This window comes from Phaenicophaeus curvirostris, chromosome 9 (assembly GCF_032191515.1).
Source record: "Phaenicophaeus curvirostris isolate KB17595 chromosome 9, BPBGC_Pcur_1.0, whole genome shotgun sequence".
Classification (NCBI taxonomy): Eukaryota; Metazoa; Chordata; class Aves; order Cuculiformes; family Cuculidae; genus Phaenicophaeus; species Phaenicophaeus curvirostris.
This window is the reverse complement of record NC_091400.1, coordinates 31,128,138-31,155,858: the sequence shown is the minus strand read 5'-3', so window position 1 is coordinate 31,155,858 and position 27,721 is coordinate 31,128,138. Positions and strand designations below refer to the sequence as shown.

Sequence of the window (27,721 nt, the reverse complement as noted above, 5' to 3'; positions counted from 1 at the left end):
CTCTGCTAGAAAGAAAGAAAGGAAGAAAAAACAAGAAAGGAAGAAAGACACAGGTCAGATTGCCCATATTTCAGCAGTCCTTGTTGTTATGTACCAACCAAACTAGAAAAATCCTGGTTCCAGTTTGAAAAGGAATTATATACAACGGCAAGAAATATAAAAAATATTGATATCTACAAGGAGAATACATAATTTATCCAAACCCTTCCTGCTGTTATTTCAGTTACACTGCACAGGTTTCTATTGAGGCATAAATTATCCATTCTTGTGAAAACATAATTTAATTCTTTCTTTTATTTGAACTCTATTCCAATTCCTACTGGTATATGCAAATATTAAATAACAATAATGGTGAATATATTCTGAAAGTGTATGTAAAACTGTTCATGCAGGAAGCCTAAATTTTAGAGCCTTCCAATGGACGGAAAGAAAAATAGCCAGCAAATGGCATGCTGGATCCTCATCTCTCATAGCACATACAACAAGCTGTCTACAAAACTAGTGTAGTGACTAAAGTACATATAATTGAGAAAATTCATGAGCTATTTCAAAACAATTTGCGAACAAAAGAATAAAAAATAGCTAACTGAGGATTTTGCATTAGGTGACTCACCCATCTCTAATACAACTGTTTTTCTCAGCTGGATTCTTCTACCTTCTTAAACTTGACACCTTAGTCTGTGGCTGGTTCAACTGATTTCAAGGTAATATTTTCATATTCAAATATCAGCCAATTATCTTAGAAAATAATTTTATCTTTCCATGTGTCTTGAAATTTTCTCCACCCTGTGCTGCGGATTTCAAAACAGCAATACCACAGCAGTGTCTCAAAGCACAGGAAAATGGGACTTGATTGTTATTAAATTCTGTCTCACCAGTGTATGTTGATTTCTGTCTTGTGGCTACCTCTCTTAATAAACACATTTTAGTAATAAGGCATGGTAATATATAACAGATTAAATTTTAAACACAACAAAATTACAGGTATTTGACCTATGGTATGTTGATATTCGTATTTCTAGAATAACTTTATTTTTCCCTCAAGACAAATACTGTTCTATAAAGATGCTTCTTAGGGTATTTTACTTATCTTGTACAATAAATTAGTTAAACCTTGATCCAGCGAATGTTAAAATCCAATACAAAAATAGACTGTCATAAAAATCTGAGCTGTTTCTTAGCATGGGTTCATTATCCTGTGCACTGCAGTGAGGCCTCTTGCAAGCCTGTTCCTGTAAGCATTGCCTGATCAAAACTCCCACAGTCATCAATGGGGCCATTCTTGTGTTCTTTTTCGCAACTGTTACTTTTCCTTATTTCATAACGTTCATAGCTCCAACAACACATACATTAATCTAGAAAACACGGATATACTATACTTAGGAAGCAAATAGTAGAGCACAAAATGAGGCTCCTGCACTTGCCATGCAGAAGCATCTCATGCATTCTATGAGACTGATGAAAAACAGAGGAGAAACTAAGGTCAGCCCGTGGCTACTGGGATGTCCTGCAGCTCACGCCCCAGAAGGAAGAAGTGGCTCTTGGCTGTATCCCTAGCTCAGTATTCAGGACAGCTCACAGCACAACCAGCAAAACACAAGACACACGGTTAGCACACCAAGGACCTATTCTGCTGTGGCAGCAAGAGCAGAATATGAGTCAGAAACAGCAGCAAAACACCAAGGCATTCATTGGCTTGACACAGAACTTAAACTTGAGTACAGCTTGTGCTGGACAGATGTTAAATGACAAGGATAACTGTTGATAGATAAAGAAATCCATTACCGAATGTGAGGAGGTGAACTTTGAAAGTACAAATAAATCATCTTGTATTTTCACCGTTTCATCTGTTTTTTAAAAAGCAACAGTGGATCACTCGTTTGAAGCAGACAATGGTACTGTAATTTCTTTAGCTATATATATAATGGCATCATGAATATGCATCTTTGGAGATTAAAGAAAACCCTTCCTTAGGCTCTGACACACAAAACACTATGAATCTGATTATTTAAATCATACTAAATTATCAATGCAATTATCACACAGACAAAACAAGGAGATTATTATTCTGTGTGATTCTCATTTAAATGAATGGGGAAGAAACAAAAGGAAAGGAAAAGCCATCCTAACCTTCAAAAACGAGCTCCCAATCCATCTCCTCTTCTCCTTCAATATTAATCCTTTTCTTGCAAGGTGAAAAGCCTTTTGTCCTCCAGCTCCCAGTTCTTCATTTCTTTCATACACATCTCCCTGTTTCCTGCATGTATAAAATAAGGATGTTCACTTAAAGTAACAGAGCAAAGTCATATGTATGAATGTTACTTATGAGATGACTATTCATGTCCCAGTACTGCCACCTGATGCCTTGCTGCATGTCAGAGGTCAGCTGCTGATTGCCGTGGCCGTTGCCACAGAATCATAGAATCGTGAATGCTGGAGAAGACCTCTAAGATCATCAAGTCCAACCATCACCCCAACATCACCATACCTACTAAACTATGATCCTAAGTGCCACATCTCCATGCTTTTTGAACACCTCTACCACTTTTTTGAACTCCTTCACTACCCTGGGCAGCCTGCTCCAATGTTCAGTGGGATTTTCAATGTACTGGGAAAATGCACATGATGAGGGCATCCTCTTCAATGCTCTCATCAACTCATAGTAACTGTCATTGCACCGCAGAGCAGAGGCAGAGCTAAGTGCACAGTGCAGTGCATGGGCGTGTTATGAAGTTGAGCATTTTTCTTCTCTAGGAGTGCAATCTCATATCTTCCCATGGGAATGCCAATGGAATAAATTTTCACATTTAAAATTTTGTGTGGATTAGAAATTGCCTTTCCTCAGGGGCACTTGTTTTGCCATGCTGACACCTCTAACATTCTACTGCTTGTGGTGAAGCCAAAACAATACAAATGAGGTGCTGAGCAAGATATATTCTATGAAGATACTAGTTTACAATCTTACAGCTCTCCACACCTATTCCTTTGTCTCCAAGTAAGCCCAAACCAGACAAGGTTTCAGCACTGTTGGGTCTGTGCCCTTTTCTTAGAAGTGAAAGCAAAAGAAGAGGACAGAAGTGGAGCCGTGGGCTTTGAGATGTGAAGGCATCTGTCTCATTGAAGGTGAGTTATCTCAAATTCTACCATCACAAATGGGAAGTATTTTTCTGTTGTGTCAGGGACATCAAGAGCATATAGTTATTGGCTACATTTACTGTTTCTGTAGATCCTAATCTAAGCTAACCTAGTGTAACGGAACATTAAAGGGTGCTCTTCAAAATGTTATATGTACAGTGGGAGATAAAAACTGTCAGAATACACCCTGGGTTACCATTAACTGTGATGCAGAGTGTAGTATGTTGTCATTGCTCATCTCCCACTTCACATTATGGCATTTGCACATACCTTATGAAAGCTCAGAGGGACCCATTTTAATTTGAGCTTTATGATGTGTGATGTTGAAGCCTCATAATATTAAAAAAAGCTATCATAAATAAGGACAGCTGTCCAGTGCATATGAAAAAGCCCATAGCTATTTGTGCAATCCTCTTGGGACAGCTGAAGGTGAAAAAACACAACATAAAGTTTCACATGCTCTCCCATTGCATTTCTAAAGCAATCTCTATTATTATGTTTGAGCCCTTAACCCAAAAGTACTCATGCTGATGGCTGGGAACCAGTTTGTCTCTGAAGACTGTGCAGACCTGAAAAGGAGAGTGCAGGAAATTGTCTGAAATTGTCATGGATGATTTCACCTAAAAGCTGTGTTCTGCAACGTTTGACACTGTGTTCAACCAAACACAACCCCAGCCTATGGGTCAGCATGTAAATGGAAATTGCTGGGTTGTGTTGGCTAGAAATTAGCCACTACTGACACACTGACAGAATGGGAATGAAACCATTTGGTTCACTCACTTCTAACAGGCAACCATGAGAAAGTATAAAATACTTTCTTTAACAGATTTACAGTGTTCAAAAAAAAAACCAAAAAACCAAGCATACTCATCCTAAAATGTACATCTTTCTTTTGTATAATGTATTGACAATGATAATAGAGTAGGATGTAATTAACAACACACATAGAGCAGTAGGGGTAAGCTACAGCACAAGTTACTTTTCCCATGGAATAGGGTGAAAATTAGTTTATTGCAGTGCTCTGATCTCAGTAGGAGACAATTTCAATCTCTAGCTTTGCAGGCTTGGCATAAGTGTGCTCTTGTTGCTACTCCAGGAACACACTCCTGTGTGCTCAATCCCATGTTAAAAACCCATTTACAGCCGTTCCACACCAGCATTAGCCCTGCCCAGTACTCTTTCCCAGCACTTACCTGTGCTTCCTTTATAGATGGTTTTCTTCCAGACATCCATCCTCTTTTGCAAGCTCTCCTCAGTTCATCTCCATTATGATCATGACGTCCAAAACTCCTTTTTCATTGTTGAAACTCTAATGAAATACCTGTGCATAGTCATACAAAAGAAAAACTCTGTTTACTACCTCAACTATAGCAATTCTCCTTTTCATGAGTGAATTTCATGTTTCTGCCAAGCAAAAGGTGTTTCATAGTATTTACTGAGAATAAGGGGAAGAAAGTTCTCCTGTGCAGAACCCCGATAGCAGTTTTTTAGCACACAGAGGTGTTTGACAGCCTTGCCTCTTTCTGTGAAATGCTGGGGATGTGTGGAGGCTTTTGCAGTCAGTTTCCCATTTTCCAGCACCTTGATAGGCAATTGATATGGTGACAAGGCCAAAAACTCCTGCCGCTGTCAATATGACACAGGCTGCAGTCAAAGAAATCTCATCCCACCACTTCATTGTTGTGCCTTATTGTTCAGCAGGGAGGTTCTGCAGGGGTCAAAACCACGCCAGTAGACTGCAGCAGCATTTCTCAGGCAAAGTTTTTGCCCCTGGAATTAACTGGTGGCCCAGGAACATACTGCTGAGTCACAGGCAAGATGGACTTGAGCAAGGGCAGGTGCTCCAGGGGCAGCATATTGGTTGGGAGCTCTGTGAAATCTCAGCGACCTACAGCACGCCCCGTGAAGACATACAGGAGGCTACAGGAATTTTGGCTGATATTAGCAACACATATGCAAGTTTTGCACTGTGCAAATCCACATGTGAAAAATATTAAGACTGACACCCTGCTCCCATATTCTGAAAGGACCAGCCTGTGGTGTTGCTTGGTAGGAGACACAAATGATGATGCTAGTTCAAATACCCTGTGCTGCCAAGAACAGGGTTCATTTCAAAACACAGGAGACTCCCCTAAATACGATCTGTGTTTCCTAAACATTTAGCTAATTACACACATTAAGCCTGCATCTTTATATATGATGAGGAGGCTGAGGGGAGACCTCATTGCTCTCTACAACTACCTGAAAGGACGTTGTAGAGAGGAGGGTGCTGTCCTCTTCTCCCAAGTGACGGGGGACAGAACAGGTGGGAATGGCCTCAAGCTCCACCAGGGGAGATTTAGGCTGGACATTAGGAAAAAATTTTTCACAGAAGGGGTCATTGGGCACTGGCAGAGGCTGCCCAGGGAGGTGGTTGAGTCACCTTCCCTGGAGGTGTTTAAGGCACGGGTGGAGGAGGTGCTAAGGGGCAGGGTTTAGTGTTTGATAGGAATGGTTGGACTCGATGATCCGGTGGGTCTCTTCCAACCTGGTGATTCTATGATTCTATGATTCTATGATACACCTTGATATCATGGCTAATGCTCAGGACACATGCTATGTAACTCTGTATGCATCCAATGAATTCATAGAACTGCATTCAAACAAAACAGAAGAAATGTTTCTGAATTCTTCCAAACCTATTCTCCCAGTTCCAGTAACTGAATACCTCCACATATGGGAATGAAAGACTGCCAGCCTGGCAGATAAATGGGCTTCATTACAATGCAAAGGTCATGAGCTCAAATTCTCTTAAGCTGATTGTGCTACTAAAATTTCTATTAACTTTTCTTTACATCAAAGCAATTGTAACTGAATTTATCCTTGTCATTTGCCTAAAGCGAAAATAAACAAAAGCTGTCAAACAGTTGCAGCAGCCTTTTTTTTAAATATATGGAAACAATAACAAAAGGAAAGGAACAGAATAAAACCCCCAACATCAGCTATGGCAAGCTTATTAACAAATTCACTAGTAAATTCATTTCACTGATTAAACTCTATAATATGCATTCAATAGAAACAGAGAAAAAACAGAAAAAGCTGATTGTTGCACGCACATCACTATGCACAGGGCAGCTTATAGACAACAGTGCTGATGCACAGACTGGATTCATTAATATTGCTGGGATAATTCCGGATGAGGATTCAGGCTAGGATACCGTTTCAGACCAAAGGAGGATGGCAGTCCACTTCTTCTACCGCCAATGTAAATACTACAGTGGGATAGTGGATTTAACATTTACATCACAGCATTAGCAAATTTTTGGCATAATTTCATGTACCTAGACAGTCCCACACAAAGCACATAGGGGTCCAGCAAAGGTCTGGAGTACATGTCAGGAGATGTATGTCCTCTATTGGGTCATTTTTCACATGGGTATGTGTGAACAAACAGAACTTGAGTGTTTAGTTTATAGCATTTTGAATTCTGTTATTGCCTTTATTTCAAATAAAGAAGAGAGTAGCTGATAACACTGTCCAAAAAAAAAGAACCAACAGGTTTATGTAAGGGCTGTTGCTGCTTCCTCCTGCACAAGATTCACATCACTTTTTATACCTAACAGCTCTTCACCTTCCTGGCATTTTCCTGTTATTGGTTTTTATTTTCTGAAGGACAGTCATATCAGGGAAATAAACACAGGCTGAACTAGATGTAACTGTGGTAATCCTCAAAAATGTTAATAATCATTGGCTTCGCTTACCTCTTCTTCCACATCCTCTACATAGCAGAGTTAATCCTCAGCACAAGGATTTATCAGAGCTCCTAGAGAAGCTGGAAAGAGCAAACATAGTAAATTATCAGTTCACTTTTGCTCTTACATGCTGAGTATCTCCAAAACCCAGCATCACTGCAAAATGTTCCATCTCCCATTTTGGCAGGTTCCTCCTGCCCCCAGATTTTCTACACATAGTAGAGCAGCTTCTGCTTCCAGTGGTGACAGCAATTATGATGCTCAAACAGCACAACTTAGTGTGGTGATGGCAGATGAGTAATTTAAATCACCAGCTATGTAGGCATTAAGTAAGTGCCCTTCCAGGTACTCTCAGTCCACCAGGACGAATGGTACTGCATTAGGATCTGTGTGTGGGTTTTTAGCCCTTAGCTTGTTTGTAAACTCTTTATTTCAGCTGCCTTTGATTTCTAACTGGCTAATTCTGTCTGTTTCTATGATTAGATTGCTTGATTTTAAGTAATTTATTGTGAAAGCAAAGGTCTAATAAATGTCCTCATTTCAAACATCAGTGGTTTAAGCCATGTTAAAAATGAAAACACTTCAGGTCACCAATCTAAGCATTTAGTCACATCCACTTAAATTGCTTAAGTGGGCTGTTAATGTACTGCTGCAAGTACATCTACAGCATTATACGTAATACAATAAAATGAATTCCCAGTGCATTAAGATATGCATGTTTTCAAGTTTATCTTAAAAAAAATCATCTATTTAGAATAATTGCCACTCAATGTACAGACAAGACATCATTTTCAGAGCTTCCCAGTCAAAAGACTTTCCAGATGTTTCACTTGGTTCTCAGTCTGAACTCTAAACTGAGTAGTTGTAACATGCAGGTATAATTCGCTGTGCTTAACAGAGGGGAGAAACTGAGGCAGGGGTCAATAAAATTGCTCAGCAATAGCTGTAAACAAGATCAGTGTCAAACAGCGATTCGGAGTGGAAACACCTGGCTTTGATATTCTCAAGGTGCCAAAGCTAGTTCAGGCACAGGATCTCATCAGCTCATGCAAAGACAGTGTCTCACGTGCAACACCCCAGCAGCTCTCCCCTGAGTCCTGGGGCTGAAAACCTAGGCTGGACAGACAGACACATGCCTGTATTTACAGTCCTTTGTGCAAATCGTAGAATCACTAAGGTTGGAAAAGACCTCTTAGATCATAAATTCCAAGCATCAGCCCATCGCCACCATGCCTACTTAACCATGTCCCAAATTTCCATGTCTATGTGCTTTTTTAACACATCCAGGGATGGAGACTCCACCATTACCCTGGGCAGCCTGTTCCAGTGCTTCACAACCCTTTCTGTAAACAAATATTTCCTACTATCCAATCTAAAACTCCCCTCGTGCAACTTGAGGCCATTTTGTCTTGTCCTATCACTTGCTGCTTGGGGAAATAGACCAACACCCAGCTCCCTAGAACCTTCTTTCAGGTAGTTGTAAAGTCCCCTCAGCCTCCTTTTCTCCAGATTAAACAACCCCAGCCCCCCAGCTGCTCCCGAGTCTTGCTCTTCAGACCCTTCAACATATTTATTGCCCTTCTCTGGACAAGCACCAGCAGCTCAATGTCTCTTTGTAGTGAGGGACCCAAAACTGAACACAAGATTTAAGGTGCAACCTCACCAATGCCAAGTAGAGGGGCAAAATTACTTCCCTGCTTCTGCTGGCCACACCATTCCTGGTACAAGCCAGGATGCTGTTGGCCTTCTTGGCCACCTGGGCACACTGCTGGCTCATGTTGAGTCGGGTGTCAACCAAAACCCTGACTTAAAATACAAAATGCTGATATTAAATTAAATTTGACTGCAGGTACCAACATCTTCTGCAAATAATTTCTGTAGTACTGACAAGTTTTCCATGAGATGGAAAGTCCATGCCTTGCGATGGACTTATTATTGTTGTTATTACAAGTGTGCTTTTCTTCATTCAGAATGGCTTCAAATATATTTGAGGTTGAGTACCTTTAGCAATTTCAGATCTAACAGTCTTTACCAGTGAACTGTGCACTGTAAATAAGATGGAAAAAAAAATCCCATTTCTCAAAATGATAATGTCTGGACTTTTCCCTGGCTGAAATTCTAACAGTAATAAGCATATTTGCATTACATCAGTAACCTTGCGCCACAGCTATCTGCTCTGTAAAGTTCTAATATATACAGTGCACACTGTATTGTCTGTTATTAAACTCATGAACACACTCAATGACCCCAAAAACTGGGAAATGTATGAACTGGAATAAAAAGAGGATGGAAATGGCGTGTACTATGTTATCACAGGCAGAAGAATCGAAATACAAGTAGTAACCCAATTTCTATTGAAATGAATGTCAATGTGCCCCTGGCTCGCATCAAACTTTTCCCCGACATACTCTGTTTTCTATCCACATCATCCATAACTTTTTCCTAAAGTTTGCTCCTCTTTGAGATTGCCGTGAAGACAAGCATAACACAGATGCTGTTAAGGCTTGCTTTGCACAGAGAAGATCTCCTTGCATTGTCTGCCCTTTGCCTGATGACTTTCCTGGAGATGAAGCTGTCTTACTGTGGCACCTTGCAACAAATGGATAGCCCACGTGATGCAAATGTCACAGAGAGGTGATTATGTTTGATACCAGTGTTCAAACAAAGAAACAGCAATCTTGGGAAAAAAACTACAAGACAGCTCCTTCTCTTTTTTTCATTTAACCGGGCATGCTTGCCTACCTCAGCCTCCACCCAGTTCATGTTTGGAATGGGGATTGTGGCTCAAAAGGTGATATCTTTGCAATATTTTGGTCAGTTTGCTTCCCCTCTGACCTAGGAACAGCAGCCTATGTATTATTTTACAAGGTATATTTATACAAAGTAACACAACTTGAAGATTTCCAAAGAGTAAAAAAAAAAACAAACCTTATTTGATGCGACGAGACCCAGAAACTGGTTTTTGGAGGGGGTGAAGCAGTATGGCAGTGTCCCTGTGAGGCTGCATGTCTGACCAGGACATGTGGGATCCCTGTGTGCTGTCCAGTGAGTGGAAACATCACTGAAAAGAGAGGAGATGAGGCTTTAGTCTTACAGACAGGGAGGCACATCAGAGCAGGTGAGTCCAGACATTGAAAACATAGTTTTGTTGCATCGTTTCTCATTAAAAGATAATTTCTTCACCCCATGCATATGAATTTTGGTAGATGAAATATCTTATTGAATTAAATCAAGAAAAAACGTATCTTTAATTTAGTAGTTTTCTTTTCCACTCCCTCTAAAAATGTCTATTCAAGCCTTTAAATGTTTCCTTAGGTAATACTAGTGTGCATAATAATATACCACATTGGTTCCCAATGCTTTTATGAGAAGATGCTTTTATGTTGACAGCTATTTCAGTTCACTGAATAGAATAGTAGGGCATATAGAGCTTTCATAAAAGAAGGAGCAATGAAGCTATAGAAGATATATATTAAGTTTCTTGCAAATAAATGACAAAATTGTAGAAAACTAACACTTCTGATGTTGATTGTCAAATTTCTAATTTTCATTTCTGCTCATATTCATTCATCAGAAAACACAAAATGTCTGTGAAAGTACTGCAGTATCAGTCAATTTGATCTGAGAATAGTCATCTTAATACCTATTAGGGTTACAGTCTCTTTTATATCTGAGAAATAGAAAATTATTTAATTTTTTGTTGTTGTTATTCCTGTCTTTAATTTCCATCAGTACCTAGTTTACTACTTAAGAGATCCACAGAAATCCTAGGGAGACAGATGTGAACAATACCTTAATTTGAAGGGAAGATGCAAAGAAACAGAAAGAAAAGGAAATGATATAAACTTCTGTTTTATTGTACTGTTCATAATACTCTGCAGGAGAAAAATGATGAGGAAAGTTGAAACAGCCACAACAGTGTTAGCAGAGGACTTGGGAGACACACTTTTTACTGTGCTCCAGGTAACCCTCCCCAGCCAAACCTCCTGAAGCAAATTGACTATCCTTGAGTTTTTCTTAACATAAGGTAGAAGATAACAGCATGTCTTTAACTTCCAGAAATGACTGAAATGGAGATCTCAACTGTCCATGGCTTCACCAGGATGGTAATTATTGACACTTGCAGCATCAGAAACAGTGAGAGATTGGAGAGAGGAGCCCAGGGTCAAAGCTCAAGTGCAAGACCCTGCACGGCTTTGCTGGATGATGCCAGCAAATAGTCTGAAAGTGGGTGAAAAGGAAAAGTATTAACGCCTGAGAACCAGGAGATTAGAACAGGTCAGGACAAGAGGGGTTTTGTGGAGATTTCTGAAAGGAAATAGAAAATGAGCTGGTGGTTTCCTAAATGCTAAGGTTTGAACCTTGTAAAGAAAGACCACACTGTTTAGGTATGGAGAATACATTACAGCCTTCTAACAAACACCTATCTGGTCCTAAAGCAAACCCATGTACCTAATAGACCAAAAAAAGTTCCTCTCCTTTCCAGTTACTGGAGATTGGAATCCTTAGGAGCAAAACGTCATGAAGGGACATCTGCTTTCAGATTTACTTCTGCAGTTTGGAGAAGAATCAGCTTTCAGAAGCCTTAGAGAACCCAGTTTCTACACCGGAGTTTTTTACTGCCTAGGTGGGACAGAAGAAACAGTTGTGCTGAGGTATAAATGCTTTAGTAAACGTGACATTGCAAAGACCTTTGATCATCTAAAGAGCAAATGCTATAAATAAGGTTTCTTTCTCCCAGACAATAAAATAGAGGTTAAATCGATGGCAACTACATTGTCGTTACTCTATTGGGTTGAATTGGAAATCATAAACTAAAAAGAAGATTTTCCCATCTAGTATCACATCAGTGTCTGGCTTGACATCCCAATCAAGGCTTGCCAACCAATGTTGCATACAGTATCAAGCAGACAATGATGCTTACAAATCAGGGCATTACATTGTGGAAGCGGTACCACTCCAGCGGATTTATATGCAGACTGATGCTGGGAAAGGAATTTCAAGCACACTTTAACAACAGAAAATGCAAACTGATGTAAGGAAAGCACAATCCAAATGCCTTTGCTCAATGTCAAGCATATGACTGCTGATTAAAAAATTAAGTAATAAAAGCAGTTGAACAACAAAAAATAATAATACCATCCACCCTACTAAAGAGAAAACCATGAGAGGTGGCTGGGTAGAGTGATTCTAAATTAGAACATTTGTGTAGCCATTCATATTTCTAAAACTGCCTGTAACTTTAACACTTAATAGAAAATAACAAAGGTGCTTTTAACTCTGAGATTTTTGTTTTCAATGCCACAGTGTCTCGGGGCTACTTGATCACATTGCAGAGCTCAAATATTTTTATTTACACAATACTAACTTTCAATTTATGTAAGATCAAGGCTCATAGTCATATTCCTATATGAGACTAATTAGAAACCGAGCTGGATTTTTACCAGTTCCTGTCCTGCTTATAAGAACGTTACAGCCAGTAAAGTATGGAGCAAAACCAAGACAATATGATTGAACATGCTTTGGATTCTGTCCTGTTCATAACTTGGAAGAGTTAAACACAGAAAATTCAGTAAGGAACTGTACACTTAAAGTTAGACTCTTCTAAATATAGAGTGATCTGTTAAGTCTTGGTGGAGTGCTAATGCACTCAGGTGTGCAGCATTCCTATTACTCCTGGCATGACTCTCATATGTTCAGATGACTAGAAATGGGTATATGAAAGTGTGCGCATGGGACTACTATGCAGTAAGGACAGCTCATTTATAGAGGTAAAAATATTACAGAAAAGGTCAGAAGTCCTGGTACCGAAATATTAGATAACAGACTAATAAAAGGAACTTAACTCTCAGAATAAAAGCAAAAGAAGAATATGGAAATTGGAAACTCTGACCTTTAAAAAATGTTCACTTTGCAATGCCAAAATAAAACCATGTGGAAGGGCCCAGAATCCATTTTTAGCATGATTAAATATTTTGCCAATGCACAGTTTATTGTGACTTGCTGGCATAAACTCAGTCTTTCTATTTACCTTTTTATTGGTTGAATGCAGCACACATAATAACAGTATGAGTCCCAAGACTCAAAAAAGGAGGATTCATGCACAAGCTATGAGTTCAGTGGACTGCTAAATGCTGGAGGCAAACTGCGTAGAAAGAAATCCTCAAAGTCAGTAACAAATCAGCACGTCAGTTTTAATCTACACTTTAATAAGTTATGCAGAAAAGTCTGCAGTTTCTATCAAAACAGAAAATAAGTCTCTTTTATAAATCAAATCTGTGACGCAGTCTTCATCAAGTTAAAAACTAGATCATCAATAGGTTTCCAGCAGCACACAAAATAAAGATCATCTAGGTATTATAGTTGGTATAAACAGCATAACTGCACATCTGTCACTCTTCTTTTTAGTAGTCATAGGTGCCCTAAACCTGTGATGAAATGACAATTGATGTACAATTTCTGAGGCAGGTCATTAGTGCTGCAGGAACACTTTCATTCACTAAACCTTGAGGTACAGTTTGGTGGACCAGGCTCCATTTGTCAGACCAGAGGAACACTTTACTCTAATCCAGGACCATCAGAGGATGGTGGAGGACCCCTGATGTCTCCATTTCCCCTTGTCAGTCTGGCCCATCACTGAACCGGCAGTACCATGTACCTTGTGAGATGTTGGCGTTTGGTTCACTGGGGGCTTATTTAAGAATAAATATCATTTGATCCAAGAACACTTAAAATAGAGAGTGAACGCACAGTTAATACATTTTGCGTATAAGTAATGATGCATTTTATAATACTGTTTGGGAAGGAGTGCCCCTGTGCAAGTATGTAGTGTAACAATATACAAAAGAGTTATCTGAAATATCTAATTCCTTCTCTTTCTGCAAAGACTTCTCTGATTTTACTGGGTAACCTAAGGTTACAGCAATACCATATAATAGGATTTTATTATTTCCACCACTTGGAAGGAAAGATTTTTATGAATTAATGTTAAAATCGACCTTTTCCTTCATCTACCATGATGTCCAAGACAGATTTTTTTTGTCTCAGTTTTTTGCAGACTTATGAACATTAATAATCTGAAACATTTTATGCCGTTTCCAACTGGCAGGAAAATTTCACTTTTTCTTTCCAAGTCGTGATCTAGACATCAGGATGAGGCAGGCAAGACCAGAAATAGAAATGCTTAAGTCTGGCTCTAAGAAAGGGGATTGCTAGACTTTGTGTATCTGAACATGGTGTTTTGTTACTTGCTAGAAGTGGATAGAAAAACAGACAGAAAAGGGTAGGCAGCAAATTGAAAGAAGGAAATTCAAGGCAGTCCCACCAGTGTAAGTGGCACAATTCATGGAAGAACCTGGTACTCAGATGAAAAGTAGCAGAGTAAGCATTTTAAAAGATTTAAATTTCATGCTTGTAACACTGTAGCTTGGAAATTATTAAAGTAATTACAACAAACAAATAATAATTATAATTAAAATTATAACAACAATAACTATAAATATTTACGTGTTGAGCAGGATAATCTCAACATTTCTCAAGCATTAATACTGTCCAATAATCACATCATTTTTAGAGAAAACCAAAGCACTGCTTGAGTTTTTTCCATGTAAGTGCATGGTGGAGAGGAGAAGGGAAGAAAGCTGTTTAGAAGTATAAAGCTAACATTTTTTGGAACATGAAGAAACTTGTTGCCTAGATGCATTTATTGCCCAGCATCCTGGCCCTGGTCCTGGTCCTTGCCTGCCTGGAGGGGTTCTCAGACCTGCCATCCTGGCAATTACAAGTGATGGTGAGAGATAGTATCTGTAAGGTGTGAAATAGGAACAAAAAAATATTCCTTGTTGGTCTGCAGAAAATCAATCACAAGCTTAACAAAAACATGAAAAGCACTAAGCTAAGTTACCTCATTCCCTGGAAAAAATTACTCTAGAAATCCTCTGACAAATCTTTAATCATGATGGATGGCAGCTTCTTGGTGAGTGATCCAAGTCCAAAATTCTTGAATCCATTCTGCTAATACCAGTGTCTACTCTCAGTCAGTTCATTTCTCTCCTTTCTTTCTCCCTTCCCTTTTCTTTTTTAAACTATAAATCAGTTTTGGGTTATTTATTTACTATTTCATATATATACATGAAAGAAATCTTCCTCCCCTGAAGCAAATCAAGGATAGAATAACAGTCCCAGAAAGGTCAGCATCCATCCAGTTTGTTAATTGAATCTGTCTTCAGAGCCACCGTACCAATACTTCAAGGGCAAGAAAGGGCAGGGATATAATAATAATTGGAGCAAATGTCTTTGTATGAACTGGAATTGATAGCGGATAGGCTCAAGCCAAGTGCAGCCTCCGCTTCAAATCTTCTCTCAAGGAACCATCAGTCCTTGGAAGTTTTGTCATTTTTCTCAAGGTAAATAGTTCCATGAGGTTGTAATCCTCTACAGCTCGTCCCAGGGGTGCTAATCATCATTAATGCTTCAATTATTTACAGCCTGCTCAGCTCCCAACACAAAGATCCTCCAGGAGTTTCAAATATTTTATTAAAATTGTTTTGTGCTATTTTCGCGTGCATAAAATATCTACCATTCCTGTGGGTATTGGCTTGCCAAAGTATCTCTGAAGGAAAAAGCGGGGGGAAAGCCATCTGGTTCTGTTTTGAGCAATCTGTGAAGTGGCAGCAAACGAGCCCCGCTAGACAGTTTAATCCAGCATAGCTCCTTGCTGCTGCGATACTTCTCTGTGCATCACATTTGCACAGTATTTCTGAATTTTATCTTGTTTCTAGCACCCAGCAATTAAAGCTTCAGAAGAAGATGCAATTCTGCAATTCTTGCTGCTCAAAGGTTTAAGATGTTACTCACCTGTGAGGTCAAGGACAGTGGGAGTCAAGGTACTTCTCATTTGATGCATCTTGTGGCACTTCAGCTTTCATTTCTTCTGATCATTTTTGCTGTACAAAGAACTTGACGAGAGATCTTTGAAAAACAGAACAATTATTTAACCTGGAAATTAACAATCTTCCAATCGCAGAGAAAGAGTCGTGCCTCAGGATATGTTTGGAATTCTAATATATTTTTGCTAAAGTCAATGAAAACTATTTGGAGATGTTGTTGACAAAAGAATTTGATTATTTGGGGGATACCAAGGGAGTTTTCACATTAATTTGTTTGGAAAAGTTATTACTCTTAGGGGCTCAGAATTGCAAACATCTCCTAAATAATCAGAGCTGGTTAAACAAAATCCATTGGCAGAAAGACCTTGCTCTCATTTGTAACTTGTTGAAGGATGGCTCCTGGATTAAGATAATACTTGTGCAACAAATATATTAATCCCATAAAAACAAAATCTAAATATTTTCCTTTTGTTTTATTCAGTATAGACACTCATGAATGGCTGATTTCTTGCATACCAATTAAATGTTTATTTTAGAGAAATGAGCAGAGACCTACAGGTAATAAATCAGACAATTTAATCTAGGCTCACGAGGCACAAAACACCATATCCACCATATATTCTGACTTGTCTCAAGGTTCTCAGAACTGCTCACCTCGGCAGCAACACCACCAAAACCTCAACATTGTTTGTTTTCCATGTTCTGATGAATAAATTTAATTACCATTCTTGTATAAATGGCTTTAAATTATGAAATAATTTTAAAACAAATTTTTGAAGTAGAAGATGATCTATTGTAGGTCTTGTTTAGTTTTCAAATACATATTGAACTATACTCACCCTACTATAAGTTTGTTGTTTTCCATTAAATAAGACAGTTAAATTTGTTTGCTCATTCCTACTACTTAAGGATTATCTTAGTTATTGCAGCTAGAAAATAATAACAGCTCTTTCCTTAACTGTGTTCTTCATCACTAAGTTAAATGACAAAGATACATCCCAACTATGCTTATTGAAGGTGTAGGGAAAAATGTCAGTTGTGTCTGTATTCATATTTCTACAACGCTTGACAGATATTTAAGTTGTCACCTTTTTTTTTTTTTTTTCAAGGAGCCACTGACAGAAAGCCTGCTATATATCACTCATTGGGTAAATCAGAGTGTCCAGGAGTCTGGATCCTATTTGCAACGTGTCAATCAAAAGCCATTTAAGTATTTCATTGGCCAGACTCTAATATTCATTTATCCATTTACAGTTAGGAGGTTTTTATTAAGCCAGTTTTTGGGATCCCTTCCCTGCTCCCCTGTCTTTATGCCCTTAATCATTGGATGTGCGTGACCTCAACCCAAGAAAAACCCCTGGAAGGGAAGCAGGTGCCCTCAGCAAGCCCAAACACACATCACAGCATCTCTCCATCTGAATCTCTCCCAATTTAACAGAATCAAGCAATAATTCCTATCCTGAATTACTTTTTTATCTTCCCACAGAATTTGATATACACATACAGTTACTTAGCTATAAACATTGTGTTTTAAACAGACTTTTTATGAACTGCACCGATGTAAAATGCACCGTTAATGCCACTGGCACAGCTGGTCATTGGTCCTACTGCACTGTTTAGTGCTGGAACTTAAATTGAAGAGCTGGTGTACCACTGCACTTGTGAAAACAGCTACTTTCTTCTGGATTAACCCCCACCCCCAGCTGCCAGACAGCACATAAGAAACCTTTAACCAAATACCATAAAGAAGGGAAAAAAAATAATATCATAATAACGGTATATATAATGATAGGCTAATTTTCAGTTCTATAATTTTTGCCTGTGCCAACACTGTGCACATTTCTATTAAAAGAAAAATAAGATTTTTATGTTGTTTTTTCATTGGCACAAGCACAAGGAGGCTAGGCATCACCCAAGCTCTTCCAAAGGTGCAGCCAGCCCCAGGCAGGAGCTGACACCCTAAGGTCCTTTATCTAGCCCATCCTTCCACATCCCTGCTGCTATCTCCTCTGCTGCCTGGGACAGAGCTGCACAAAGTCTTATTGTTGTGATTCAAAGACCTGTTGCTCGTTTCATTTCTGCAAGCAGCCTACACAGCAGTGTACAACAGGTTAATATCACTCTAGGTTATAACAACCCCTAATTCAGACCTGTTCCCTTTTAAAACAAAAGTAGTATAACCCTTGGATTGAACTAGGATAAGAAACAGCGGTTAAAAATATTCTAATTTAAAATTAGGAACTAAAAAAAAATAAAAGCCATACTAGGTTTAGGAATCACAATGATAGAAATCATGCTAAAATAAGGAAAAACACTTAGTGTGAATTTCTGTGCTGGTTAGGCAAAAGCAAAACTTCCAACAGGTTTCCTTTCCTTGGTGGTTTTGCACTAGCTTAATTCAGCAGCATCTCTGAAGTTTTTACCTAATATATCAGAGAGCAGCCCTAGATACTCTGTTTCCTATTTGTTTACCTTCAGCTAGTCATTCAGATGCCACCTGATTGATTAGGGGGTGAACACTCACAGCTGGTATTTACATTAGTTGAAGTTTCCTCATTCCTGTGAAAATCAGACCATGTGGTTAGCTGTCTAAATGTGTATTTATGTGCCAAACTGTAGCATCATGGTGGGCATTTCTGTCGCAAACTTGCTGCACGCTCCAAGATTAGGCTGTTCTGCAGCCAAGCAAAAGGAAGACCTATTGTTGTTTTATCGTATTACATTACTGCATTATTCCGACAGCTTTACGGTCTTAAATCAATAAAAATAGTTTTTAGAAATCAACATGCAACAGAGTAATAGAGTCAACTGAAATTAAAATAAAACAAATTGAGCACAGAGATTAAAAACAAAATGCTGTGGGCCCAGGGAACAGTTCCCCCGTGAGCAGACATCCTTTGCCATTTCTCTGTGTGCAATACAAAACAACAGTTATTGTCAGGGCAGCCTGTGCCTGAACCAGTAGTGAGTCCAGAAATTAAATCTCTCATTTCAATAGCCTCCCAGACTGATGGCACTGACTCTGCAATGAGCAGGAACACAACATTAAGCACTATATGAGTTTTGCTATAGTCAACACATAAACAAGAGAAGCACTCCTATACTCTTTATTACAAATATCTGCAGGTAAAATGTAATCTTCCAAAACAGTTTGGCCTTCAGATGCAAAATGAAGAAGACACACTGTGGTGCTTTGATGATGATAGTTTCTTTCTCACAATAAAAAAGCCCATCATGGAACTTTACTCTTAAAGTACCTGATCTCAGACTCCATGCAATGGCTGGCATGTGCAGTCAAAAATTAATATGTTTGCTGTATTTGCGTGATAAATAAAAGCAGGGTCCTTTGAATTGAAACAGCTTAGCTTGCTTCCAGAAGTTTCTTGTTTAAAGAACTGTACTTTTAAGGAGAAAAAAATTGGGGGTTTTGTGCGTGCATGTGTTGTGATTGCTTAAAAGTGTTTCTCTTAATACATACAGAACATAAATTGGTTCTTAAGGGGAAACCTGAATTCAAAGTTTGCCACAACCATCCTGGAAAGAGAAGTCTGAAGTACAAAACAACCCTACTACTTCCTTAAGAATTATTATATTTATACTGGGGAATTCATTCTCTTTCTTAAGTCTGTGCTTGACTAACTGAGCTTCTGTTGAACATTTATGCATCAAAAGCCGTGTGACATGAGAGTAAACAGAACAGAAATGCTCAGTGATAGACAGACAAGTAGAGAGAATTAATACTGTTTTGTACCTTTTAGATAATGATCTTTTTCTTAATACTGGTTTAATGTAGCCTAGAGGTCATACACTTCCATTTCCACTCAAATTTTTCTATTGTGGAACATAAAAATGATGTATAGACTTTGTACAGTGTCAGGTCTAACATGCAGGGCTAATGGCACATTGATAAATTACTAATGCTTTTTCTATTGTCATCTTGACAGTTCCCCAAGAGTTGTTTTCAATGTCAAGCTTTCACAGGGCTTGGCGAAATATCCTTATCCTCTATTAAAGAAGATGCATTACGTCTCTTTCTCCTCATTCATTACGCAGACATTGTTCACAGATAGTGAGGATACTGTTTGGTTTGTGTGCCATTATTAATTAGGGATTACCTGAAAGGCCAAGGTAACATATTTTAAAAGCTGAGAAAACCAGTTCACTGAGCACACCCGAAGTGTATATACATTTTCTAAGTATAGCCCAAATGAATGCGGACATTCTACAGAAAATAGAGAGCCTAATGTGTAAGAGAAGGCAAAATATCTTACCTCTATTCAGGAACTCTATGAAGTCTTGTAAGGACTGGAGTAGTTCAGCTGCAGCTGATTAAGAAACATAATTTTTTACTTTGTCCAGTAAAGAACAGAGTGCATACAGCAGACATTGATGCTCTCATTAAAGCTGTAGTGCTAATTAAACTAATTACACACATGAGGCTGGCCAATTAGTGGAGCCTCACAGTAAAAAGAGTCTCACATGATTCAAAAGGGCAATGATTTTTTTAAGCATAAAATTGTTGATAAAAGATATGCAAATGAAATGTAAGATTCCATTAGCAAAAAAAATTAGGCCTTACTTTGCTTAATACAAGACTTGTTTTAATGTCAGACTGATCACTTTTCTGTTGTATGAAAAGTAATGCAAATGTTGCACTAGAAACATTAGCATTCATAAACTGATCTGTTATAATTCTTTTACATTTCGGAAACTGACAGTTAACATCTTGTTTGACAAGACCAAGCCCTCATTCAGCGAGTAGAATATTTACATTGTGTGTAGTACTGGACAGTAGAAGTACAACAGAAGACATGGCAACACCAAAAAGATAGATTTGCTTGAAAGTAGTATATTAGCTACCCATGCAAACAACTTGGAAAATTTAGAAATACATATAATTTATTTGCTACTAGTGCTACACATTATTTAGTTCATCTCTGTCTCCAGTTAGGGAATGTACCTGGGTTACCTCACTACCTGTTAACTTATTTTTGCTTATCTGTGCTAACTAACATGTAAGAAAAGCCATTTTTTGTGAAGCTACAATAAAAATCTACTTTTGGGTAGATGCCTTTACCAGTATCCTATTCACTTACCATGCTGTTGATGGATAACAGACACATTATGCCCAGAAATTATTCTCCTACACAGTTGCTCCGTCAGTTCTGAAACACAATTCACCTGTTTTCATTCAGTTCTATTAGTTTGAGCATATGCTCATTTCAATTCAAATAATGTCAATGCTATATATTTCTTAATGACTGTAATGTATTGCTTTTATGTATAATACAGACACACATTTGTTATTGCAATGAAGAGTGCAGTATTTCATATTCATAAATGTATATTGCTTAAGCTTGTTTTGCACAGAGGAAATTTCCATTTTCTTACTGCTAACAAGCTGTTTTCTGTTTATAAGAACATCTGTAAAAGAAGCTGGAGTTAAAAATAAGCATGTAGAGTTTCAAAAAACTTGAGAAATATATTTTCTATAAATTCCCACTTATTCCTACTTACTATGTAAGCATCAATATGTCATGTCTCCTGAGGGTAGGTACTGGGCGAAGTCACAGTTAAGAGACAGCTCCAGAACAACTCAGACATCAAATTGGCTGATTGGTGCCTCTGGAGAAAGAGGGAATCCTCTGCAAGAGGAGGATGAGGAAAGTGTGCAGCAAAACAGAATGTTCAAAACAACTTCTTCATTGGTGCAAGTGTGCTGCAACCACAGCACCTGGAGATATGTTATCAGTATCGTCTCCTTCAAGGGAGAGCTCTAGAAGCAAACTTTGCATGAATATTCCCAATTTTAGCATGGAAGTCCCTAGTAAAGCCAGAGAAATGCAGGCCTTGAAAGTTAGCTTTGGCATTTGGCATCGTAAGGCGCAGTAGCAGTACATTAATGTCATGCTGCATTTTATGACCTAGAAAAACTGTTGTGTTAAGCACTAACCAGGTCCTCAGAGACTGGACAATTATTTTTCGAGCAATATAAGCCCTGACAGCTTTAGCAACAGTGCTATATTCCTGCATTGTAATAAAAGGCCCATCAAGCTTGTTGGATATGTATATATATTAGGTGAATGTACATGTAATGCTTCACACACTCTGCGGCACTGCAGCTGTTCAATTAGGCACTGACAGGGTGATAACGAGGTGATATGTGCCTCTCCCATTCGCTTTGCACCTTACTGTTGAGTCGGAGATACGGATGCTGCAATACCTCTTGCACTCCAGATGTTCTCAGATCTGCTCTCTTTACGTTAAAAAACAAGCCCTTGCCTTAAGAGCATGGAATTGAGTTCAGCCCACTTACATGAAATTAGTCTGGTCCTGACCTGTACGTTTCCACACAAAATTTCACCCTGGGCAAACATAACAGACAAACTATTAGCAGCTGGAAGAAAAAAAGGGAGGAGAAATGATGGAAAACCAATATCGCCCTTAAATAAGCATAACAGCACCACTGGGCCTCCCTATAATGATCCCTGTTCTTGCAGGTTGTATTTTTTCGTCCTTTTCCCTCTGAAACATTAGGCTAAGCATAGCATAGATGGCACTCAACAGTTTCCGGAAAGACAAATAAACAAAAATTCCCTTGTAACCCATTTTTCTTTTTCCTATCAGTGAAAGTAAAGACAAGGCAGTCTGCTGGAAATGGAATTTCATCCTGGGTATATATGACTGCAAGTGTTTAAAGATATTTTGTAGTTGTAACTGTAGAAGAAATTGCACTGCTATCTTTCCATTTCTCTTTGACATGCATCCAAAAGAACATCAGTATTTCTGTTAAGACGTTGCTAGACTTGACTGCTCTGATGCTGCTATTACTCTTCCCTTTACTTTAATTATTTTCTTCTGTATATAGCAATTTGTTTTCCCCAACTGATAAATACCATCAATTTGAGGAACGTTACCATAATATAACTCCATGAATATATTTAGCATATAGAAAGTATATTCTCCCTTTGTCATTATAATAGAAATACAGCTTGATTTATAATATTATTCTCTCCTACAATCAATTCATTTTTTCTATGAAAAATCTGCAGGTGTGGAAAAGAGAGAGTATTTGCCAGTGTGTTTCTCTATCTTTTCTCATGTAAAGTTGACTTTGTGGGTCTTTCAAAAGGGTGAAGTAAGCTGGCTCTGAGGCACCCCACATCCCAAGAGCCCTTACAGCCCAATGTCAGAATTCAGAGCAAGAGTTCAACCTTGGCTTTTCACCCTTACTTTTAGGAGGGGTGGGATATGTGTCCCACATGCTGACAAACACATGGGTATCCAAGCATTTTCCTGGGACTTCACCAGACTTGTCCCAGTGAGAGAGTATCAGTGAGTAAGGAGATGACTCTCTCCAGCTGCTCCCAACCATTCATCCACTAGGATGCTTACACCCACCTTGCCTAGTCATCTACTGCAAAACAGAACAGATGATTAACTCAAACTGCTGCTGAACAGGGTTGATGTTAATCTGTTTTACTTTGCAGAGAAACAGCTACAAGAGGTGGTGAGCACCTCAGCCACTGTGTCTCAGCTAAGGGCTGGAAATGAATTGCTGAGAGGCAGTAACTTACATTTCTGCATCTGTTCCACCAGTGGGCTCCCAACTGCGCCTTATTTGCAATTACTAATGTTCACATTTCGACTGCTCTATGAGCAAGACCAAGTGATGGCATTATTCATCTGCATGCTGCACGTTCCTGCTCATTTCCCAGTCTAGTACTTGGAGTGCAAGATAACTATTAGAAAAGCTTTTTACTGTCACTCTGGACACAGGTAAATTTTGTTCCTTGACAACAGTGCACAAGTGCATGCTGAGTTTGACATAACAAAGTGAAAGCTGGATCAGGAACTCACGGAAAAACACACCTGTAATTTCTGTCGCATTTGTCTCTGCTGCTCACTGCGTTATTCACGCTGAGGAAATTTCTGCCCACCTCTAATGCTTCTTCTCACAAGATATTTTCCCTTTGCTAGATCTCACCAGATTTTATTACCACAGTCCCAATCTTTGTAATTCATTTTTCATTACACTTGACATCTTTTCTTAAATGGTTGCTCAGAAATAGCAAACATTCAACAAGGCAAAGTGCAAGGTCAAGCACCCGGGTCAAGGCAACCCTCAGTATTGATGTAGGCTCGGGGATGAAGAGCTTGAGAGCAGCCCTGCAGAGGAGGACCTGGGGGTCCTGGTGGATGAAAATAAGAGAGAAGTTTAGACTAGACATTAGGAAGAAATTATTTTCACTGAGGGTGGTGAAAGACTGGTACGGGTTGCCCAGAGAGGTGGTAGATGCCACAGCCCTGGAAACACTTAAGGTCAGGTTGGACTAGGTGACATGGTTGGACATGGTCATTTCCAACCCAAACAAGAAAACAAGTGAACAAACAAATAAAACCAAAAAAACCCAGAGTTTCCCTCCCCCTTCTTTCATATTCAAGGGAAACATTTGCTTAATGAGATTTCAATGGATCTCAGCTGCCAACTGGAAGTGGCACTGTGGGTTCGTACATTTTCAACAGCAGCTTTTGCTCTCAGAGTGTGGTTTTCCAACCCAGAGTTCACATGACATTCAAAGCTAAAGCCACTGGTGAATCTACAGTGATTTCTGCCTCTAATCTTCCAATATCATCTTGTACATTTAATATCCTTGGAGATGTTGACAGCTCAGTAGGGCAGGGCCCTAAGTGACCTCTTTGCACTGACCCTCTCTGAGCAGAAGGCTGGACTGGAGGTGCTTTGAAGATCTGTTTCCCTTTGATGAGATTTTTCCTTAACAAATGGTAAAATTTTTCTCTCAGACAATATTTTTTTTTTAAAGACACCATAGATGCTGTAATTTGCTGCACTTTCAACTCATCTTGAATACTCAGAATGGATATAAAGTGGTTTTCAATGTACGTTTTTGTTCTTATTTCCTTACCAGAGGTCTTTTTACATTGACTATGTCCTGGAGTAATGTGTATGCATCAAGCAGCAGCTACTGCATGATGCTGTCAAATTGCATGAAAGTACTATAACTTTAGCTAAAGAAGTGTAAATCTTTGCGCTTTTTTTAATATATCTTGAATCTATTTCCTTACAAAATAAATACATACCAGACACAATTTCTTCTTGTTGTAGGCTTTCTCAAGGAAGAGTTCACTCACTTATGCACTACTCCCTGCCTGCCCTGTTCCACCTCTTTACTCTCAATCCTTGCTTCAAGAAATCAGCCCCAAGTGATAGTGTATGACCCTGCACCTTGGCACCCAGGTGGGACTAGTGGCTGTAGCCTGCATGGTGTGACAATGATGTGCAAATGCACCAACCCAGGGTGATAGAGAACACTAATGGTGCTTTGGCTACAGCAGGTGATGTGATTTACAGCAGATGCGTTGGGTGGAAATACTTGCAAAATATTGGCTTGAAACTCTTATTCTTCCATCTATATAAAAATGAATCATGAATATAACGGTTACCTTCCATACTCCTTTCTAATTAGAAATTACAACCAAACTACCCGCCTACTTAGAACTTTCAATTTTTGTTCCAGTCTCTCCTGTTCCTGGATTTATGTACTACCAGTTATTAAAAAATCCTTCCCTTTCTGATATAAATATTCACTAGATGCAGTTTCTTTTGTCTGCACATTAAATATTACTGTGACGCTCACCGGGAAATTAAAGTGGAGCCTGAAGCTGACTGTCCTTGGATGATGTACTGCGAATGAACTGTGTCCTATGGGGATTATTCCAGTCCCTGAACATCATACTTCTTGTATCTAAGCATCAAAATATGTTTTCTTCCAACTTCCAAAAAGCAGTACACATATAAATTTTCTAATGGATTTTCTGTTTAGCTGTCAGTTTAGCTGATCCAGCCGACTGAAATATAGCAGCAACATCCACTTATTTCAAAAATACCCTAACATTCCCAAAGTTGCTTTGAATTTGGTTTGGTAGTCTGAGACTTTAAGAAACATAGGAAATTGCATAACAAGCATTTTCTTTCAAATTCTTTCCTATTTTCCATTAAAAGCATTATCAGTGCTGGGTGGCGGATTAAGAAAAGCCATTAAACCCATTTTTCCAAGTGGTTTTATCAAATTTAGTGAGAACAAAACCTTGTAGTTGGAGATGTCTATTCCCTCGTCCCCTCCCCCTCATTTCTGCTCTGGCTGACCCATCAATTGCCCAGAACTGTTGTTTTCTTCCTTTTAGCTGTATTCTTTAGGGAGCTGTCAAAATCAACAACAGGACAGGTCCATCGTGCATGTATAACACTGCATGAGTTCAGCAGTTATCTTCTTATTCTTTAAATAATAACAAATACAGTATTATAACCACTATGTACTTAGTTCACAGCTGCAGCTTCCTCCTACAGACCCCAGTGCTGTTCTCCATAGAGTTATGAGCTGATTCTTTCCTAGAACCAGGCTGCCTTTACAGTTTTAGCAATGTATAAGTATTCAGGCTCTGCTGCTGGCCAGTCTCGGCTGGAGCTAAGTCTTGCCAAGCTCCACAGTTAGGCCTAGTTGCAGAAAAACAATTTTCTGTCACTGCTTCTTGGTAAACAAGCTCGAAATGGGTTAGCATGTTCTTGAACATTCTGCTTTTACTTTCAGGCAGGATAGAGGTACAGGATTGAATGCCAGAGTGGTCTAGGAGGATAAAAGGGGATGTCTGTTCTCCATCCATCAGCAGCTAAACGGCATTAATCAGTGTCATGAAAGCTGTTCCTGGCTCACATCCTGGCCTGAGTCCAGCTTGTGCTGGGATTGCTATATTGGTTTTGGATAGATTAGCTCTCAGTCAGTCTTTAGCTGTCTTGCTGGGGAATTATTGTGCTATAATACAGTCTGTAATTACATGCTCACATAATATCTTTTCCATTCAATGCACAGGATGGAAATGTATGGAGAAGCATTAAGGTTGCAGGGACAAATATGAATTTGACCTTCAATTGCTTGCCTTTACAATATGAAAAACTTTCTTTTAACATAGCCTTACAAAAAAATTATATTAATTATATAGTGGCCTAATTTGCCATGTTATGTCAAGCAGGCAAAGTTTCTGCTCTGACTGGTGCATTGTCAAAAATCCATAAAACGTAGAAGAGCACAAGTAAAACTCAGTCATGGACACATGCAGGCAGAGAAGTTAAACAAGAGCAACGCTTCTGACTGTCACACATAGAGGGAACGTTTCATCAAGGAGTCAGTGCAGCAGTTTCATTTGTATGTGCCTCCTCTTCATACCCCTTTTCCTCATGCACCTAAAGCATCCAACTTCCTCCTGCTGCAATACTCATGACACTGCAAAATCATTCTCTGGGGATGAAGTAGGTCTGCACAGCATTTCGTGGTACTGGGCCAAGGTACATCCTTGCAGTCAATGAGATGTGAGAAGGTAATGAGTGCTGGCACAGAGAGGCACCAGAGATGGACAGAAGGAGTACCTATGGAATAAAGTGCAATTAATTGCTTAGGTACAAAGTATGCATCCCCTTGGGTGACTTTAAACCAAAACTGGTCCAGCTGGTCTTCATCATAGAATTGTAGAATCATAGAATAGTTTAGGTTGGAAGGGACCTTAAAGATCATCCAGTTCCAAACCCCCTGCCTTGGCAGGGGCACGTCCTCAGGTGTCTAAGGCACCATCTAACCTGGCCTTGAACACCTCCAGGGATGGAGCAGCCACAGCTTCCCTAGGAAACCTGTACCATGGCCTCACCGCTCTCATGGTGAAGAAATTCTTCCTTATGTCTAGTCTAAATCTGCCCTTCTCCAGTTTATACCCATTGCCCCTAGTCCTATCACTACAAGACTTCGTAAACAGTCCTTCCCTAGATTTCTTGTAGCCCCTTCATGTACTGGATTGTTGGTATAAGATCTGCTCAGAGCCTTCTCTTCTCAAGGCTGAAAAACCCCAACTCTCTCAGCCTGTCCTCATATGGAAGGTGCTCCAGCCCTCGGATCATCT

At 39.1% G+C, this 27,721-nt stretch overlaps 1 long non-coding RNA gene across 1 annotated transcript; it reads right to left on the bottom strand.

The window, feature by feature from the left end:
- Window positions 1–467: 467 nt before the first annotated feature.
- On the bottom strand, window positions 468–6,903 carry LOC138723907 (uncharacterized). Its single transcript, XR_011337941.1, has 4 exons — window positions 6,876–6,903; window positions 4,329–4,456; window positions 2,131–2,257; window positions 468–1,355 (listed from the first exon to the last, which is right to left on the bottom strand). It is a non-coding gene; the product is annotated as an uncharacterized lncRNA (long non-coding RNA).
- Between the last annotated feature and the right edge of the window lie 20,818 nt (window positions 6,904–27,721).